At 42.8% G+C, this 19,116-nt stretch overlaps 1 pseudogene; it reads right to left on the bottom strand.

The window, feature by feature from the left end:
* Positions 1-516: 516 nt before the first annotated feature.
* On the bottom strand, positions 517-5,587 carry LOC120666115 (annotated as a pseudogene).
* Positions 5,588-19,116: the final 13,529 nt, after the last annotated feature.

Genomic DNA, 19,116 nt, shown 5'->3' with positions numbered 1-19,116 from the left:
CATATCGCGGCCCGAATCTATCTAAATCCTAGTATTGGTTGCACCATCGTGTTCCAGATCTCAATGACTCCCTACCTAAACCCTAGGTGATCTTACCGGTAAAATACCAATGGTGGGGCTCACGTGTAGTTCTAACTACACTGCTTCGCATAGAGTAGTTGTTGGTTATACTAAGCCATCTCCGACAAATTTCATTCAATTTCGATAAAATTTTCTAGCGTGAATGCAAGATTTTATTTACAGGGTCCGACTCTTGATGTGAGGCTCACGTGCATTTCTAGCCACAGTGCTTTTCACAAAGTAGCTGCTAGTCATACTTAGCCATCTTCTTTTTAATTTTAGGGTCTGGCTCTTAACCCGAGATGGACATTTATATAGTCATACTATTTTGCACAAAGTATTCATTTTAACCCACCAACCCACAATTACAATTACATAGAAACCACTTTGCCCCTCCCGGTTACCTAATACAACTTATTTTATCCTATCCAAACGTACTCCACATCAAAACACAACTCATAAAACTCATTTAGGGTGTGGCATATAATAAGGAAGCTAATGTTTTATCACCAGCCGTGATATCTCACGACAAGCATGCGCGCCCGGCGGCTTTACTGGTGGACGCGGCCGTCAGGTCGATCATCCCTGCAGGTAGCCGCAGCGGGTCCAGCACCACCGCGTTCCCGGCGTGCACCAGCTCCGTGGGCGAGGTGTAGCTATCCTCCCCCTTGTAGAAGAACCGGTGGACGGCCTTGCAAATGTTCCAGAACAGCGCCCTGCACGGCCGGGGTACCGCGCCCTCCTTCCTGGCCACCAGCCTCAGCAGCTTCCTCCTGGATGCTTCGACGGTGCCCTTCACCTCCCTCTCCGCCGCCTCGATGGAACCGCCGCGGCGACGAGCCAGCAGCGGGACGCTGTTAACCTTCCCCTGCGCGTTCTCCCTCTCGTACGTCGCGAGGTCGTTCTTGAGGCGGCTGCAGATGTTGGTGTGCCGGAGCAGCTCGCTGTACTCGTGACCCCTGACCACGTCGTCCGGGAGCTCCGGCCCGACGAGGTAGAGTGATATGCAGAGGATCGGGCCCAACGCGATCGACGGCAGCGCGACCCTCATGTACTCCTCCATGGACGGCACGCGCCCGCTCATCCTCCACTCAGTCTCGACCATCATGGCCCTCACCAATTCCGCCCACTGCATGCGAGAGGCATCACCGTCACATCAGCGTGGCCGTTAAGCTGCTCACAGGAGACAGCAGTGGAGAGACTACTTACGAGCTCGGCGATGTGGCCGATGACGTTGCGCTTCTGCACCGCCGCGGCCTTGGCTGCGATCTCGTTGCTCGTGTTGTAGACGGCGCGGAAAAGAGTCTCCACGCGCTCCGAGTAGAAGCCAACTTCTTCGTGTGCGTCCCACCTATATACCACAGGGTATAAATAAATATAATAATTATGTATACATACATACATAGATATATGTGTGTATATATATGTATATATATATATGGGAACGTATCTGGTGCAAACCAAGGATTTTGTGCAAACCTTATTATAAAGGAAATGTTGGATTTGTGAGATCAGATCAATTAATTAAATTCTATAGGTAGGTTTTTTGAGGTGTGAGTGAGCACATTTCGATCAACGTGATGAAGTTCTCCAACTCCTCCCTGGCTCCCACGACGTCGAACAGGTCGTCCACGGCGGTCGTTAGCATGGTGTTCTTGCTCCACGCGATGCGAGCCTCGGATAGCTCAGAGGGGAACATGGTGGAAGCAGACGAGAAAAGGGTGTGCATCGGCATTACTCTTGCGAACTCGAGCTCGTCCAGTCTCATCTCTCTCACCCAGCTATTCAATAAACGTTAGTGTAAAAAAAAACCAAGATTTATTGTCAATAATGGTACAAGGGAACTACTCTTATACCGTAAGAAGGGAAAAACTCAATATTCCGTAAGAAGGGAAAAACTCAAGGTATACGGACCTCTCGAGGTGCTGAAGCTCTTGCTGGTACACAGCCTGGGAGGAATGGAACCCATCAGTTGCCAGCGCTAGAATTTTTTCTTCAGCTGCGTGAGACACACTGATCCCATAGGGTATGAATACGCAATCAACGTACTGAAGCCGAAATGGAAAGCTTCTCCGATCCAGCGAGACAAGAACCTCACCGGTATGCGGATTTCAGCATCATGGAGCACCCTGGCCTGAATTGCTCGATGTTCCTCCGGTGCTCCAGCCGGTCTAGGGTGGCGTAGTGGGGGAACTTCAGTACATGCTCCACCTGTGGAGTTGGAGTATTTTACTATTTACTATATGAAATGAAACGATCGAAACAATACTTTTTTAAATGCCCTGCAAATTAAGTATCCTTACACGACAGATTATGTAGCAAGTATACCTCTGCTGGGTCTACAGATCTTGATATCTTGTTGGAACATAGTTGTTGCTTCAGAAGTTCAGCTGACCAAGAACATATATTTTCAAGGATCGGCTCCTCCTCCATAATATGAACCTGTGAAGCTTTGTACAATTCCAGCAATGCCTCTGTATCATTCAGATGCCCTTGGACGGATTCATGAAAACTGGATTCTTCACTGAACTGGGCCAACCCTTCTGCTCAAGAATTTCAGGCAATCCTAATAAGATTGTTAACAAATACCAAGCAAAAGACATGACATCTTATGTCCGACGACGCATACCGGACGGGATGTCATATCCGTGTAAACGTAGAAGGCGGAACGCCATTGCGCACGTCGTCATGTCCAGCATTATCTCCTCATCGTTTGCCAGCCAGGAGCTGCAAAATGATTGCAGCCAAGATATATTAAGTAGCAAGAGCAAAAACTCAGCAGGTTTCATCATAACTAATTTCTCTACCTGTATATCATGTCAAGCCTGGTGTAAATTTCACCGGAAAAGCTCGAAGAGATCCCCATCTTTTCCAAGGTGTCCACCATGCGAAGCTGGGTGTACATGTCACGCGGATACACGGTCGGCACTGCAAATGACCATTGGCGCATGTTAGAAGCGTCTGTATCTTTGTGGCGTTATTTCTTGGCGACGTTTTGCATTTCACCTGAGCTGCCGCACTTGCTGACGAGGGAATCCAAGTAGTCGAGTGCTCTCCTGTTGTTGTTGGATGGCAGCTGCTGCCGTTGTTGCAGGTGAGGCGAAGAACGATCCGTTGCTCCTTTGGTACGCCGTTACCAGATCCCAATCTAACAAGTTCCCCAAACCTTCTGCTACGTAGGCCATGAAAGCCTTACTTCCAGAAGGCATGCTGTCGAGTTGGTGATCAAAATGTTAATGCAAGTGGTTCCATTACACAGATAAAATAGCAGTGGGAATTATATCCTGTGTTGTCAACTTGTTGTTTCTGTTTTTTTTAATATAGTTTTCAACGTGTTGTCTACCATGTGGTGCGGTTAGTGGTGGTAAAGAGTCTAAAGGGTTTTGTCTAGAAATTTTAAGAATCATTCTCCAAAAGGGTTAAGTTCATGTTTTATATATTTTTAAGGATCAGGCTCCAAATTAAAAGAATTGAGGGCTAAGTTGAATTATGAAGGATATTAAGGTCATGATCCATTACAACCCCTATAGGTAGGACAACCAGCAGCTGGCCAGTCATGGTTAGGAGTCACGGCCTATGAATATTTTATCTTCTTTTATTATATTTTTTCTATTTTCCTTTTATTGAATTTCCTATAAATTTCTTATTATTTTCACTTTCTTTCTTTTTTCTCACATACTCATTTACGTTGATTTAAGTTTTAAAAGTTGTGTCTCTTTGTTATGTAATTCTCTTCTTTTATTTCACTATTCATAATTTTATTTTTATTCATAATATATATTGTTTAATATAAATCTATACTTGATTGTCCAAACAATGCAAAGTTATTTTACAGTGAAGTCTCTGACCCACGAGATCTCACGTACCCAACTTGGTCCTACCTTACCCGTGGGAGGGGATTTCACACCTGTACCCTACCCAACTGTCATCCCAGCCCGTAAACAAGTTTCATCTGTTTGGATCATTTTCTAGTGAGGCTAGAACAATTTCCATGCATAGCTAGAACAATTTTCTTGTTGTAAAACTAAACTATTTTTCTTGTAAATCTAAAACATTTTTCCTTTCGTTTAGTTTTTTGTCAATATTTTTTCTGGTGTATTTTTTATCGGTTCATGGTTTATTGCTTCGTGAGGCATTTGTATTTGTCTAGTAGTCAGCAATTAATTATTCAGTTGTCATATTTTATATTTTTATGGAACATTTTTTATTTAAGTTGAAAGAATTTTTTCGGGTCATTTTAAAAAATGTTTGAGCGTTATTAGAAAATGTTTTCCAGAAAATATCTTCCGAACTTAGTCAAGTATGATTTTGTCTCGAATATCTTAACCTTAACAATGCAATCAGGCAGTCAAAATTTGGTTCGAGAATTATATCTTTCGTTTCAAACTTTCCATGTGTGGTGACATTACCAAGTTGTCTATCTTGCCGGCTCCTGAAAAGGACTAGTTCTGCTTATCGAGTTTTTTTTGCTTAATTAAGTTCACTGGACCTTAAGCCACTATAAGCCAGCTCTGATAGCTTAATCAGCGGCATTTAATTAATGCTACCCATGACGTCGACCCAGACCTCAAAGGGCCGCAACAGTCCTAGGATCCTACAGAAGATGGTTGCCATAAAAACCATGCACTTGGGGGCGTCTATTTCTCCCAGCCTTCCACTGCCGTCCCCAGCTCTGACGTCATCCCCGGCGTCTCCGCCACCACGTTCACCGCCGCCGCCGCTAACCAAATTTCACCACAGTGCCTTTCGGTCACCACCTTCACCCGCCACCGCCTACCGGGGATCCTACTCACGCCGCTTCGCCCTCCGCCGACCGAACTTCCACCACCACCGGGCCGCCGCAAAAACTAGTGTTAACCTAATCGTTAAACGGTGAATGATCAGTCACCCATCAGTCACCCATCGTTTAGCAAAAAGTCGGTACACATGGCTCTTTAAATGGTCGAAACGGTTTTGCATGATTTTAGTTACACGGCTAATCGTACTGCACGGCTACCCATCGAGAAGTATTTACATATCTTGTAAACGACATAAACGGATGTGCAGGCAGCGAACAGTGGCAAAAACCCATGCAACCATGCCACGAACCTTTTTAGTTCCATGTCATGTAGTCGAAGGATGGCGTCAACGTCGGCTGGGGTGAAGCGCTGGTTACGCAGGATCCAGTCCACGCACTGCGGGAAGCGCGAAGCCTGTGGCGACCCCGGCGCCGGCACCATGGCGACCCACGCCGTGTCGGACGACGGCGGCGGCGGTGGCGGCCCGGCGTTCAGAAGCTGCTCCCTGATCCTCTCCTCCACCGGCTTCTCGCCTCTCGTAATGGTGCTGCTGCTGCTGCTGCTGCTGCCACGTGCACGCGCCGCATGTACGGCGCGTCGCGTTCGTGTTGGCAGGAACAGCAGACCTGGATTGTGCCGATGGATGGAGGATTGGTGCCCGAGGAGGAGGGGCTGATGGGGTGATGATGGCCTCAGCGACGCCATAGCCACAGCTTTCGCTGGCTACGAGTTTACCTGCTGCTCCGATCCGGCAAAACTACTGATCGGATGAGTCGGTTTTATATACCTAAAACATCGGTGACGATACTCATAGAGTCATAGAACGGCCCAATCGCTCCTTTAGGAGACGGCTCGCGCACGCATCTGTGGCGCAAGAAGACCCAATGTAACATCCACTCACAGAAGGCCAGTTGGCAGTTGCCCACCATTCCAAGAGGGTGGCGCACATGCAAGAATTCAGCGTACAGTCCACTCCTGCAGCTTCAAGCACATGCAGAGACACCCAAAGACTTTCGTGCAAACATCGATTCAAATAAAAAAGGCTATAATTTGTACACCAATTATCCAAATTGAATTCCAGTATCACCATTATATTCCTTATAACGAGATCTTCACAACTAGAGCACACTTGACTGACTATATTTAGATGCATTCTATTTCTGAAACAATTTTGTTGTGTTCCAGTATATTCATTCTAGAACAATTATTTTGTTTATTCTCAACACAATTTCTATTTCCCACTAGAATATTTGTATTTGTATTTTAATAATCTTGTTGGAACATTATTTTTAGAACTATTTTAAAATTTTGAAGTTGGAACAATTGTTCTACTCCAGATTTCTTTCTGTGATGGCCGAAGAGCCAGGCAGTTGCGTCGCAGGTGTGCTGTGTGTGTGTATATGGTCCTTGGACTTTTGACGGAGGATTGGATTCTTTTTTTTCAATTTAAGTTGGACTAGACTCGACAAGGATTATAAATATTTGGATCCTCCATAGATTCCTCCTGTTTGGATATAGAATTCGATCTATCCGAGAAGTAGGTGACGACAAAATGAGATCAAAGAGTCAGATCACGTGTTATCTAGACGACCTGTGCTTGGAGTGCACGTCATATATGCAGTAAAAAAGAAAAAGGTGACCGGGACACAGCTCGGTCATGTTTGGATCCTTCCCAACTAATAAACTAGCCAATTGATAATAGTATCTTTTAGCTAGCTAAAGATTAGCTAACTAGCTATTAACTGGGTATTTTTGGATCTACCAACTAATTGCTAATTATTAACATTAGTTTAAAATTTTACATTTGGATTGAGGGTAGTACAGTCTTATGAGTTTCTAAAGTTGGGATTAGCTAAGTTTAACCAGCTAATGAGACAATTTTTTTTTTGAAGTAACAAGAGGGGTGCAAGACCCCTACTGATTATATATTAAAATAGAGAGAAGAAAAACAATCTTTACAGAGGTGTTTCAAGAAACAAAGAAAGAGAGGAAGAAAATCCAAAAAAATACAAGAATCATCCAAAGGAGTTTTATCCATTCTTCCAAAAAAAGTTTATGCTTGATGCTGACTCGATGCAAAAGCAAAGTCACCTCTTTTCTGAATGAACTTCGACATTGACCCATTGATGGCTGGATTCCTTGAAAAATCAGATCATTCCTTGTCGTCCAAGTTGTCCAACAGTGCATGATGATTAGACTCATAAAGATTGGTGTGTTGAGTTGGTACTTGAAGCTTTCTATGATACCAAAAACTGAATCTGAATTTACTGGTTGCACTTGAAGAAGATTCCAGCAGTTCAGTGCCAAAGGGCATTGAAAGAATAGATGCTGAAGAGTTTCCTCACTGCCAGTGTTGCAGATTGCACAATCAAAAGTTGGCAATGCCATGTTCTTATGTTTAAGAATATTCCTCGTACTTAGTCTATCTACCATCAAGAGCCAAAAGAAAACCTTATGTTTGTTTTGACAACAAGACTTCCATAACCACTTGAAGGATGGATGAATGTCTACATGACCCCAAAGATGTCGATAAGCTTTCTGTGAGGAGAACTGAGCTGATCCCCAAATGTAGGCCCACCAATCTGTTTCTGTTGTTAACTGCACACTAAAAACTCTATCCTCCAAGAGTAAGAACTGGTTGTAAGCTTCTTTTGAGAGGGGTAACTGAAACAAATGTTGTAAGGGCTCTGTATGAAAGGCTTGTCTGAAAGTCACTCTTATATTTTTTTTAAAGGAGAAGAGTTCTAGAAGTGTTTGACTATGAACCTGTCCTCCCCAAGATCAGTCCAAAGGTAACAGGTTGTACCGTCTTGCAATGATACTGATGCCAAACCTTTAAAACTATCTAGAAGTTTCAAGTTGTCCCGCCACCAGAAAGATCCCTTCCTTATATGGCTAGGTAATCTCCCATTTTGATAATGTTTCTCCCAAACAAGTTGAACCCAAGGCGTATCAGCCTTATTAAAAAAACTTATGCAAGTTTTTGAGCAGCAAAGCCTCATTTTGTGTTATGAGATTAATCACTCCTAATCCTCCTTCATTTTTTGGTAAACAAACAAAAGTCCAGGCTGCTTTAGGTGGTGCTTTAGCGTTTATGTTGGCTCCTCTCCATAAACAATGCTTTCTACATTTATCAATCTGCTTAATAACTGTCTTGGGTAGAAAGGAAAGTCCCCATTTGAAACACTAGCATTGCAGTAAAAACTGCATTTGTCATTTGTAACCTCCCTTCTTGTGAAAGAAACATAGAGATAGCCTGCAACCTTCTCTCACACTTAGAAACCAAAGGTAAGAAATCCTCAACCGTTGGTTTAGTAATTCCAAGAGGCAAACCAAGATAAGTGAAAGGAAGAGAGCCCTTTGCACAATTAAAGCTTGCAGCGAGCAAGTCCGATTTTTCTTCCTCCAGATTTATAGGAACCATCAAAGATTTATTGAAATTTACCTTCAAACCAGTAGCTAAAGTGAAGATGTTTAGAATTTCTTTCAAAATCTCTAATTGTGTGACACAACATTCCATAATGATGAGTGTGTCATCTGCATATTGTATCACTGGAAATGAGCTGTCTGAAGAACAAGGTATTGGCAGTCGAAGCAATCCTTGTGTTGAGGCTTTGTTGATTAGAGCTTGAAGAAAATCCGCTGCTAATGCGATAATATTATTTCAATTAGTTAGAATATTGTTAGCTAGTCCTGACTTGTTTGGATCCATAATAGCTAAATTTAGCTAGCTAGCAATAATTAGCTGGAGAGTCCAACCAGGGTCTTCCACGGATCCAGACTTTTCCGGACTTCACTACCACGTTCTGGAGGGCATAATAGTTGCTGTAAGGGATCCAAAGTCGTAGCCCGATGGATTTGACTAAAAAAAATTAGTACATGACGTTTGCTATGTTTATTTTACCGGCCGTCTCTTGCGACCGCCAGTGGAAAGCATCCCAAACGGAACTAAATTATTTGGCTAGTCTAATAAGATTTCTGCGCCCATTATATTGGTTGTTCTTTCTCGCACTACGAGTGATCATTAGCTTAGACCAAGAACTTTCTAACCTTCCTGTCAGCGCAGCAATGCAGCAATCAACAGCTGTCGTGTGGGGATGATGCTAAATTATAATTTTTTTTTCGAACAAGTCTAAGCCAAACTTATTAAGCTAAGCCACCCTTTTCAGAACCGCAAATGGGATGGGGATGGTTACGGTTCATTGGTCATATTAAGGTGATCTCTTCAAAATCCAACTTTACTCTTATATATTTAACTTAAATTTGTATAAGAGTAGAGCCCGACCTTTAAATTATTTAGGCTAAATTTTAAAACCCCTAAGTACGGTAGCATTAGCATTGCGCCAGTACATGCAAAAGTTCATTTTAATTTTCGATACTTCGTCCTATTGGTCATTTTGAAAAGTAATCATATCCCAGGTTACTTTACAAAAAAGCCCGTTGGCTTAGGAATAATTGCAACCAACATAAACACGGAGAAGTCACAGACTGGTGTGAGGGATCGGAGAGGAACCCAAAGTGTAAGAAACAAAATTTTGCAAAGGTTTCCAAAACATGTCAATATCGCTTCTCTACTAAAGATATATTTGAGCTACTATAATGACCATTGTACTTCTAGACTTTTACATTGTTTATCGGCAACCGTCACTGAACCTAATGTAAGAGTAGAACAACGATCCGCGAAAGTATTATTAGCACAAATGATTCAACCGAACCAAAAGAAACAATGATCTTTCATGTGTGCATAAATTGAATGTGCTGCTCATTAGCCAAAATTGAAATCCTAAATATCTACTATTATTCTCAAAAAAGGATAGGTACGATCTTCTAGCTCAAATTACTAGTTTACTACCCACATCAAAGTTTTGGATAGTAGTACAGCTTTTGTCACTACAGAATCCAGAGAAAACTACAGTAGTGTCTTTTTTTTCTTTTGTTTATTATTATTATTGCAATGGGGAAGCCGGCCTGGCCAAGGAAACAATGACAACTTATCGACATCAGCCCAGCTGGCATACTGTATGTATAATATACTGGTATATATTCGGATGATGTTATCATGGGACAAGTACGCAAGCATATTCAAAGCTAAAGCACCGGGTAAACCGGCTTGCTTTATATAACAATATCAAGTATAAAAGAAACAAATAGAGGACCAATGTATAGGATAGATGCATGCATGTTTAATCAAGATCTTAGAGGAGCAATATGTATAGGATAACATGTTAGTCAAGATCACACTCCACCCTATATGTAATAATGAATTCCATCCGGTTGGCAGCTACTGTAACATTTTATAGTTAAGGATCTACTACAAAGTTAGAATTCATTTAACAGTGTTGGCGCAGTTCTAGTCAACACACAAGCGCTAGAACGTGTGGATCACAACGATCAGATCACCAGCAAAATGCCACGGAGACCGGTCAGACCGGTCCTACCAACCGGTTAGACCAGTTAGAAGCAAGGACACCGCAAGACCTAAAACCCCAAGCTCGGGAAGGACCCCATCGGAGCTTGGAGATCTAAGGTTTTCTGGGAATCGGCAGGCCACCCAGGACATCATTGAACGCCGTAGAGACGAGAAAAGAACAGCAAGAGGTTGGAAAAGCTTTGAGTAAATTGTACATTGAATGATTTGATTGTGGTGGAAACCCTCAATCGGTTGTGGCCTTTATATTTATAGGTCAGGGAGGACGTACCCCTTCCAAATTGGGTTACAAAAGGACTCTAAATTATAGATCTTGCCTGGCTCAAACTAAACAGGCCTAGACCGGTCTGACCGGTCAGCCCAACTACTCAGACCAGTCGCCCTCGGTGTTTGCCAATTTTGACTGCCAACATATGCCCTCCAACCTTTTTGGTGAGCTTTGCAAGCCAAAAGGCAACAATCAGAAACTAGCTAGAAACATCATTTACACATAAAGTACAATGCTCAAAAAATAGTGATAAGGGCGATACTCATATATCGTCCATCTTCATCTTCAAGTATCTTGCAACACGCTGGGGTAGTATTTCTTCAAGTATCTTCCATTAAGAGTCCTTGGAAGACGTTCTGCTTGCAGCGTCTCCACCATATATGAATTCCCTTAGATAACTTTGACAATCTTATACAGACCTTACCAACTTGGCGACGACTTGCCGAACTTGTTACTCTTCATCCCAAGAGGTAGAATTGTCTACCAAACCAACTCACCAACCTGAAAAGATTTGCTTCTTACCTTCTTGTTGTAAGCTCTAGCTACCCAAAGCTTAACCTTCTCAATTTCCTTCAAAGCTTGCAACCGCTTGTCGCTCACCTCATCAATGTTATGACTTATTAAATCATGGTAACCAACAACGGAAAGATCATTTTGTTTAGCCAATCTATAAGCGTTCAGATTCACCTCAACATGTAAAACGGACTCTTGACTATATACAAGCTCAAAAGGATTAATCTTAGTAGCACCATGTCTAGATATACGATGAGTCCATAAAGCTTCAGATAAAACCTCATGCCACCTCCTAAGATTCTCTTCTATTTTCTTCTTGTTGATCTTTATCAAGATTTTATTACTTGACTCGGCTTGAGCAGAATATGGAGATGAATTGAGTATTTTAATCTTATAAGATTCGGCAAATTCACGTACCTCTTTAGAAATAAATGAAGAACCTTGATCTGTTGTCAAAGTCTGAGGAATACCAAATCTATGAATAATAAGTTCTGTAATAAACTCAATCACATCTCTATGTGTCATATTCTTCAAAGAAACCGCTTCAGTCCACTTAGTGAAATAATCTGTAGCAACCAATACGAAGTGATGCCCCTTTGAAGAAGGAGGATTAATTTGTCCAATAAAATCCAACCCACATCCTCTGAATGGCCATGGCTTGATAATATGATGTAATAACACAGCATGCACCAACTGTATATCACCAAACCGCTGATATTCTTCACACCCTTTGTAATATATAAAGCAATCCGCCATCATACTTGGCCAATAAAAATTGGCTCTCCTAAGTAACCACTTCATTTTAGGAGCCGATTGATGTGTACCACAGATGTGTTCATGAACTTCTCCCACAGTAATACGCGACTGATCAGAATCTAAACACTTGAGAAGCAAATCTTTGACAGTTCGACGATAAAGCTCACCGTTGATCAAAACATACTTAAATGCCAAACACCGAATATTTCTCTTTGCACCACGACCAGGATCCTTTAGACATGTTATGATAGGCACCCTCCAATCTCCGGTTTCGGCTGTAACCTTTGGATCAAAACTATTGATTGAATTACTAGTTTCAGCTGTCTCGCCGGTCAGATCGGTCTCCAGACCGGTCAGATCGGTCTCCAGACCGGTCAGACCGGTTGCTGCGACCGGTTGGACCAATTGGTCCAGAACCAGTGACTCGGCTCTTGCCGGCATCGACTTTCTCATGTTGAAATATATCTTCGTAACATTATAGCTAGATGCTTGTTGAGCCAGAGTATTAGCCTTTCTATTATCATCCCTTGGAATATGTTGAATCACAAATTCATCAAAGCAATAGATAATATCAATGCATCTATCAAGGAATACATTTAAAGACCCGATGTAACATTGCCATATCATAGATACTTGCTGCACCACCAGACGTGAATCTCCATAGGCTTCCACATGCCTTACACCCATGGATTGCAAAAATTTCAAGCCAAATAGAAGTGCTTCATATTCAACTTGAGTATTCATGCATTTCTCTTCCAATCGGTTTGAAAACTCAAAAATAGCACCATTTAGAGAAATAAGAACAGGATCAATTCCTTGACCATTATCACAAAATGATCCATCGAAATATAGCTTCCATGGTGCACAAGTAACATAGCCGACTTCCAAATCAAGCTCATCATTAATCCGATGTTCAATAATGAAATCCGCTATAATATGGCCTCTCATAGCTCTCAAAGATTCATAAGCCAAATCATACTCAACCAGCGCATAAGCCCACTTTCCGATTCTACCACTCAAAATCAGCTTTTGTAGCATATGCTTAATATATCGGCTTGACAAGTAACCATGCAAGTACTAGATAATAAATAATGCCTCAACATGGTACAATCATAGTTCAAATATAAGCAAAACTTCTCAATAAAAGTGTACCTCGTTTCGGCATTAATAAGTCTTCGGCTCACATATGTAACAATATACTCTTTGCCTTGGGTTTCTTGAGTCAAAACAGCACCAATAACTTTATCTTCCACAACCACATAAAGCCTAAAAGGCACCCCCCCCCTCCTAGGCATTTTAAGAACCTGTGGTGAAGATAAATACCTCTTGATCTTCTCAAAATTTTCTCGCTGTTCTGCCCCCAAATAAATTCGGTTTCATATTTTAACTGAAAAATAAGAGTAAAAATATCTATCTTTACAGACAAATTAGATATAAATCTTCTTAAGAAATTCACCTTACCCAAAAACTTCTGCAAGTCTTTCTTGCAGGTAGGAGCCTCAACTTTCTTCATGGCTTCAATTCCCTTAGAATCAATCTCTATGCCTTTCTCATGTATAATGAAACCCAATAATTTTTCAGCCGATACACCAAAAGCACATTTGAGTGGATTCATCTTTAAACCATACCGACGCATCCTTTCAAGAGCAAGCCTTAAATCAGCCAAATGATGATCCAAACTGGCCGATTTAATCACAATATCATCAATATAAACTTCCAATATAATACCAAGCAAATCATGGAAGATTAAGTTTATAACCCTTTGATAAGTAGCGCCACCATTCTTCAAACCAAAAGTCATAACAACCCACTCAAACAAACCAACAAAGCTGGGGCATCTAAAGGACATTTTAGATGTATCTTCTTTGGCCATAAATATTTGATTGTCACCTACGTTACCATCAGAAAAACTGATAACACAATGCTAGAAGCTTCATTGATCAATATATCGGTTATAGGCATAGGATATTCATCTTTGGGAGTAGCTTTATTAAGATCTCTAAAATAAATGCAAACTCTAATATTGCCCAAATCTTTCTTTTTAACGGGCAATATTAGAGATCCACTCCACATAACAACAAGACCGAATAAATCTAGCATTCAATAAACAATTAATTTCTTCTTTTATTCGATCATATATTATAGGATTAAATCGCCTAGCAGGTTGTTTATAAGGTCTAAAACAGGCCTTAATCGGCAGTCGATGCTCAACCAAATCACAACTCAAACCAGGCATCTCAGAGTATTCCCATGCAAAGCAATCAACATACTCTTTCAATAACTTTATTAAATCGGCTTTATAATCAGCTGATAAATTTGCATTTACAAAAAAGTCGGCCTAGGAACAGTACCATCGCCAATATCTACCTTTTCCAAAGGATCAACCGACATAAAATATTGGCCTAATTTATATACATCATCGAAGTCTGCAATGGCCTCGCACATATTGTTCATCCTCGCCCGATAGTGCCCAATGCGCTGCTGCAACCAATCTGCGTTGGACCGGTCTGACAAGTTAGGAACACCGGTCTGACCTGTCACATGCTCCAGTCTGATCGGTTGGCTCTTTATGGCTGACCTGATGCATCACAACAGTAAATGTAGTTGACTCTCCATTGGTTTTAGAATAGCAGAGACAAAACCATCTTTGGTGCAGCTGATCAAGTCGTAATCTGTCAGATCCAGGCTCGATAAATACTTAATGTTATCACGTGCATCACCAAACTCTGAATCGGCGATTGCAATGAAAAAAGAGGTGTCACCTTGCACCACCTCAATTTCATCGCCGATCCACTGAATGAGAAATTGGTGCAAGGAAGATGGAGCACATTGATTGGCATGAATCCAATCACGTCCGAGTATCAAGTTGAAATTACCTTGCACCTCAGAGACGAAGAAGACCATCGGAATCGTCTTATGCCCTATGGTCATCTCTATAGAAGCAACCCCTTTAGCACCAATGGGATCGCCTCCACCAATGCCGCTGACCGTCATGTTCGTCTTGATCAGCTCTTCATCCGTCCCACCAAGCTTCTTATACAAGGAATTGAGCATCAGATTTACAATTGCCCCACTATCCACAGGCATACGAGAAACTGGCTTCCATTGATATGCCCCCTCATGAAGAGAGCCTTCAAGTGATTATCAGACTCTTTGGGCTTCTGAAATATAGCCTCGCGCGGCCCAAAGTCTAGATGAGCAGTTTCCTCCTCCGAGATCACCAAGTATTCCTCAGAGAAGTGTACAATGTTGATCTTCATATTGTTGCGCTCAGGAGAAGCTTCATAATCCACCAACTCCTCATCATCCTGTGCTGGAGGAGCCTCTCATACCTCTGTTGCACTGGTAGCCGAAGTGGGTGCAGCTTCTTCGGTTTTCTGCTCTGCTGCAGACTCGACCGGTCTGACCGGCTGCTCTGAGCGGGCAGACCGGTCTGTCATACCGGTCAGACTGGTCGGCTGAGGCGGTCCGACCGGACCTGCTGGCTGGTCAACTGTTTTGACCTGCCACACCTTGCCCTGAGGGATCATGGGCCTGCCCTTCTCGAAGTGTTCATCCCTCAACCTCTCAGCTTCTTGCTCCTCTGCTCTTGGCGGTGCAGGCGCTGCAACCTCCTCTTTCAAGTATGTGTCAACCCCGGCGGGCACCACCTAGGCTGAGTATACTTGTCCTTATCCTTTTCCTTACAGTTATTGTTGCTAGCTTCATGGTCATTGGCCATCATAGGCTTTTAGGATGTACTGACCGATTTCCCAAAGATCATTGGCCCCTTTTGTGCATCTTGGATTTTTATTTCAACATCACCAACTTGCACAACATTGTCAGCTGGAGCCTTCCCAGAATCTATCTGCATTGGCTCATATTCGTCCTTCTCCTTGACGCGATATTCTTGGCGCGGAGGACGAAACTAGACCGATCTCTGCTGAGACCGGTATGACCGGTCTGATCAGTGTGGGGTTTGCCCCCTGACCAAATTGGTGATGCCCATATTGGTCATGCACCGGCCGTCGTAACCTATCAAACAAAGGTCCTCTAGAGCTCCCCTCGCCCTGGAACTGTGGCGGGCACGACATCGGGTAACATTGCATCCAAAACCCTCCATGCTCCCATGAAGGAAACTGAGAATCTGATGCTGGCGGCGCCCATGGCATAGTAGCACAGACCTACTGTGGAGGGAACAAAGTCGACACATCACCCCTGCGCTTGCTGGACTCCCCTTTAGGAGATGATGGCACACCTTGTCATGGAGGTGATCTTGGTCTCTTTTTTATCATCCGATCGTTTCGAACGGCCTTTGAGTACTTGTTCAGCAGCTGGCCAAAGGTAGGTTTTTGAATTGCAAGTCGCCCTTGCACCTTTGGCTGATTAGTCTTCCATGTACCCACTTCCAGATGCTTTGGCTTAAATGTCCGGGGCTGGCCACCAAGCCGGTCTGACCGGGAAGCGGATCTGGTCTGACCGGTTCGACCGGTGGTGACAACCGATCTGACCGGTCTTGCCTGACCAATAGACCGATCGCCTAAAGAAGAACCCTCTTGCCCCTTGGGCGTATGAGCTGTGACATTGATCCTCAGGGTCTTCTCACCATCAGGAGTCTTCTCTTGAACCACTTCCCTAACCAGAATCTTGTCGTTGACATTTATCGGCCTTTTGTCATCAATGACCACATTATTCTCTTTTACTCCTTCGGCTTGTTCCGGCCAAATAACCACCTTGGAGTTGTTCAGATCAATTGTATGAATAGGGAAAGGAGTTTTGTCAATCTTCATCTCAGGGAAGATCAATCGTCATTCATTTATGGCTGATTGTACCTGTCGACGAAACACATTACAATCATTAGTAGCGTGAGATGAAGAATTATGAATTTGCAATATGCACGCCGCTTTACCTCCTCAGGCGGTGGTATAACATGATTAATCTTAAGATGCCCAAGTCTCAATAATTCATCAAATATACGATCGCACTTGGACACATCAAAAGTAAACTTCATCTCTTCCTGCCGATTCTTTTGAGTCGGCTTGAGAGATGGAGCAAGAACATGGTTTGACCATTGTTGGCCAAACAAACTCAGTAGTGTACACCTCCTTCTCCTTATCATCCGATGAATCAGAATCACGTTCAACAACATAAGTATTAGAACGATGAGGCTTATTGGTGTTTTTTTCTCTTCTAAACCTACACTCTTGACCCAAAGCCCTTACCTGAAGTTGATTTAGAGAATAATGATCCATCCCATCAATTTTTCTCTAAAATGTGAACCCAAACTAGCAAGAGCTAAATCGACCAAATCTTTTTCAGAAAGCAACAAATTAAAGGATTGGTTTTTAATATCTTTAAATCTTTTAAAATAATCATGGATAGATTCAACTCTACCCTGTTGGACCAATGTCAAATCTATCAACTTAGCTTCATTATCCCTATTATAAAAGTTATCATGAAACTTTTGCTCTAATTCGTTCCAAGAGTGGACCGAATTCGGGGGTAATGAAGAAAACTAAGAAAAAGTTGTTCCAGTTAAAGACAACAAAAACAAGCGAACGCACAAAGAGTTACTAGAACCAGCTTCCCCAAGTTGAGCTACATATTTGCTAATGTGTTCCCAAGTGGATCTGTTATCATCACCGCTAAATTTCACAAAATCGGGAACACACCAACAAGCAGGGTAAGGAACCAAATCAAAACTATCAGAATATGACCTTTCATATAGCCGAGTCCTACCCATATCTAAATCAAATTTACATTTGAACATTTTGGCCAGATCTTCTTTCATCCTAGCAAGATCGGCCTCATAATTACCAGTAGATGTTTGGCCGCTAGCATTTCAACGATGCGTAATAGGATCAGTAGTGGACATTGTTTGTGTAGCACAATGAGGATTAGTCTTAATCAAATAATCCCAAACATCCTGAGGTAAAGCTGGAGGAAAAGGAGGTTTGCCGTATGACAATGTATTATACGATGGCTCGAAATTCACCAACTCATCTATTCAGCTAGTGGCAGCCGAAGAGGGAAGCGGCACGAGCTGTGGTTGGGTCGCTGAGCCCATCACCAGTGCACTGGTCTGATCGGTCTGACTGGTACAGCCACCGAGGCAGCGGTCTGACCGGCCACAGGAGCCGATCTGACCGGTTCGGCCGTTGTGGGCCGAACTGAGCCTGGTGCCGACTGCCCTACGTAGTAATTCGGCGGCATACCATATCCTGGTGTAGTTGTTTGCGTGGCCGAAGAACTAGCATTAAGGGTTTTCGTGGAATAATTATAATCTACTTTCTTACCCTTATCATGGAGTCATTGATTCATATCAAGAAGTAATTCCTGAGTAAGCTTTTGCGACTGATCGAATCTATTCCCGAGAGCATCTATACTTGCTTAAGGAAGATGTAGTAGTAGATGGGTTCGGCGGTGTAAACGTTGGCATGACGAATTGCTCCTTCTCGATGATGCCTTGCCGAGTCTTCCCATAACATGCAAGAAATCTCTTTGTGTCCTCTTCTTGCTCCTTCTTGAGCTAGGCCTCAAATTGCTTCCTCCTTCTCGACGACGTTTGTAGCATCAACCTTGGTAGGATTCACTTTATCACCGGCCATAGCAGCCGATGGATGTTTATCCTTCCTCAGCGGAGTCGCCAAAAAGTATGTTGACGCAGTTCTGATCAACACACAAGCGCTAGAACGCGCGGCTCGCAACGATCAGATCACCAGTTGGAAGAAGAGACACCGCAAGACCTAATACCCCAAGCTCGGGAGGGACCTCGTCGGAGCTTGGAGATCTAGAGTTTTTCTAGAATTGGTAGGCCACCCAGGACGCCCTTGAACGCCGTAGAGACAAGCAAAGAACATCAAGAGGTTGGAAAAGCTAGGATTTGAGTAAATTGTAGATTGAATGATTCGATTATGGTAGAAACCCTCAATCGGTCGTGGCCTTTATATTTATAGGCCAGAGAGAATGTACCCCTTTCAAGTTGGGTTACAAAAGTGCTTTAAATTACAAATCTTGCCCGACACGGACTAAACAGATCTAGACCGGTCTGACCAGTCAGCCCAATCGGTAGACCGGTATTTTAGCCGCCAACAAACTGACAAATAAATAAAGGTCCGGCCCCTATTTCAAATGCAATGCGCCACACAGGCAACTGCAAAAGGACAATCGTCAAAGCCAAGCCGCCACACAGTCGTCAACCCCACATTCTTAAGTACTAATTAATTCCTGGCTTATTGATTGACACTAATTTTGTTCTCATCTGCACAAACTTTTGGTGTTTGCGTGGTAATTAAAGTTATATTGTTACTACAAATGAATTAGGGTTCCAATTT

Source organism: Panicum virgatum, chromosome 3N (assembly GCF_016808335.1).
Source record: "Panicum virgatum strain AP13 chromosome 3N, P.virgatum_v5, whole genome shotgun sequence".
Classification (NCBI taxonomy): Eukaryota; Viridiplantae; Streptophyta; class Magnoliopsida; order Poales; family Poaceae; genus Panicum; species Panicum virgatum.
Note: the sequence above shows the minus strand (reverse complement) of the source record. Positions and strands in the feature narration are given on the sequence as shown.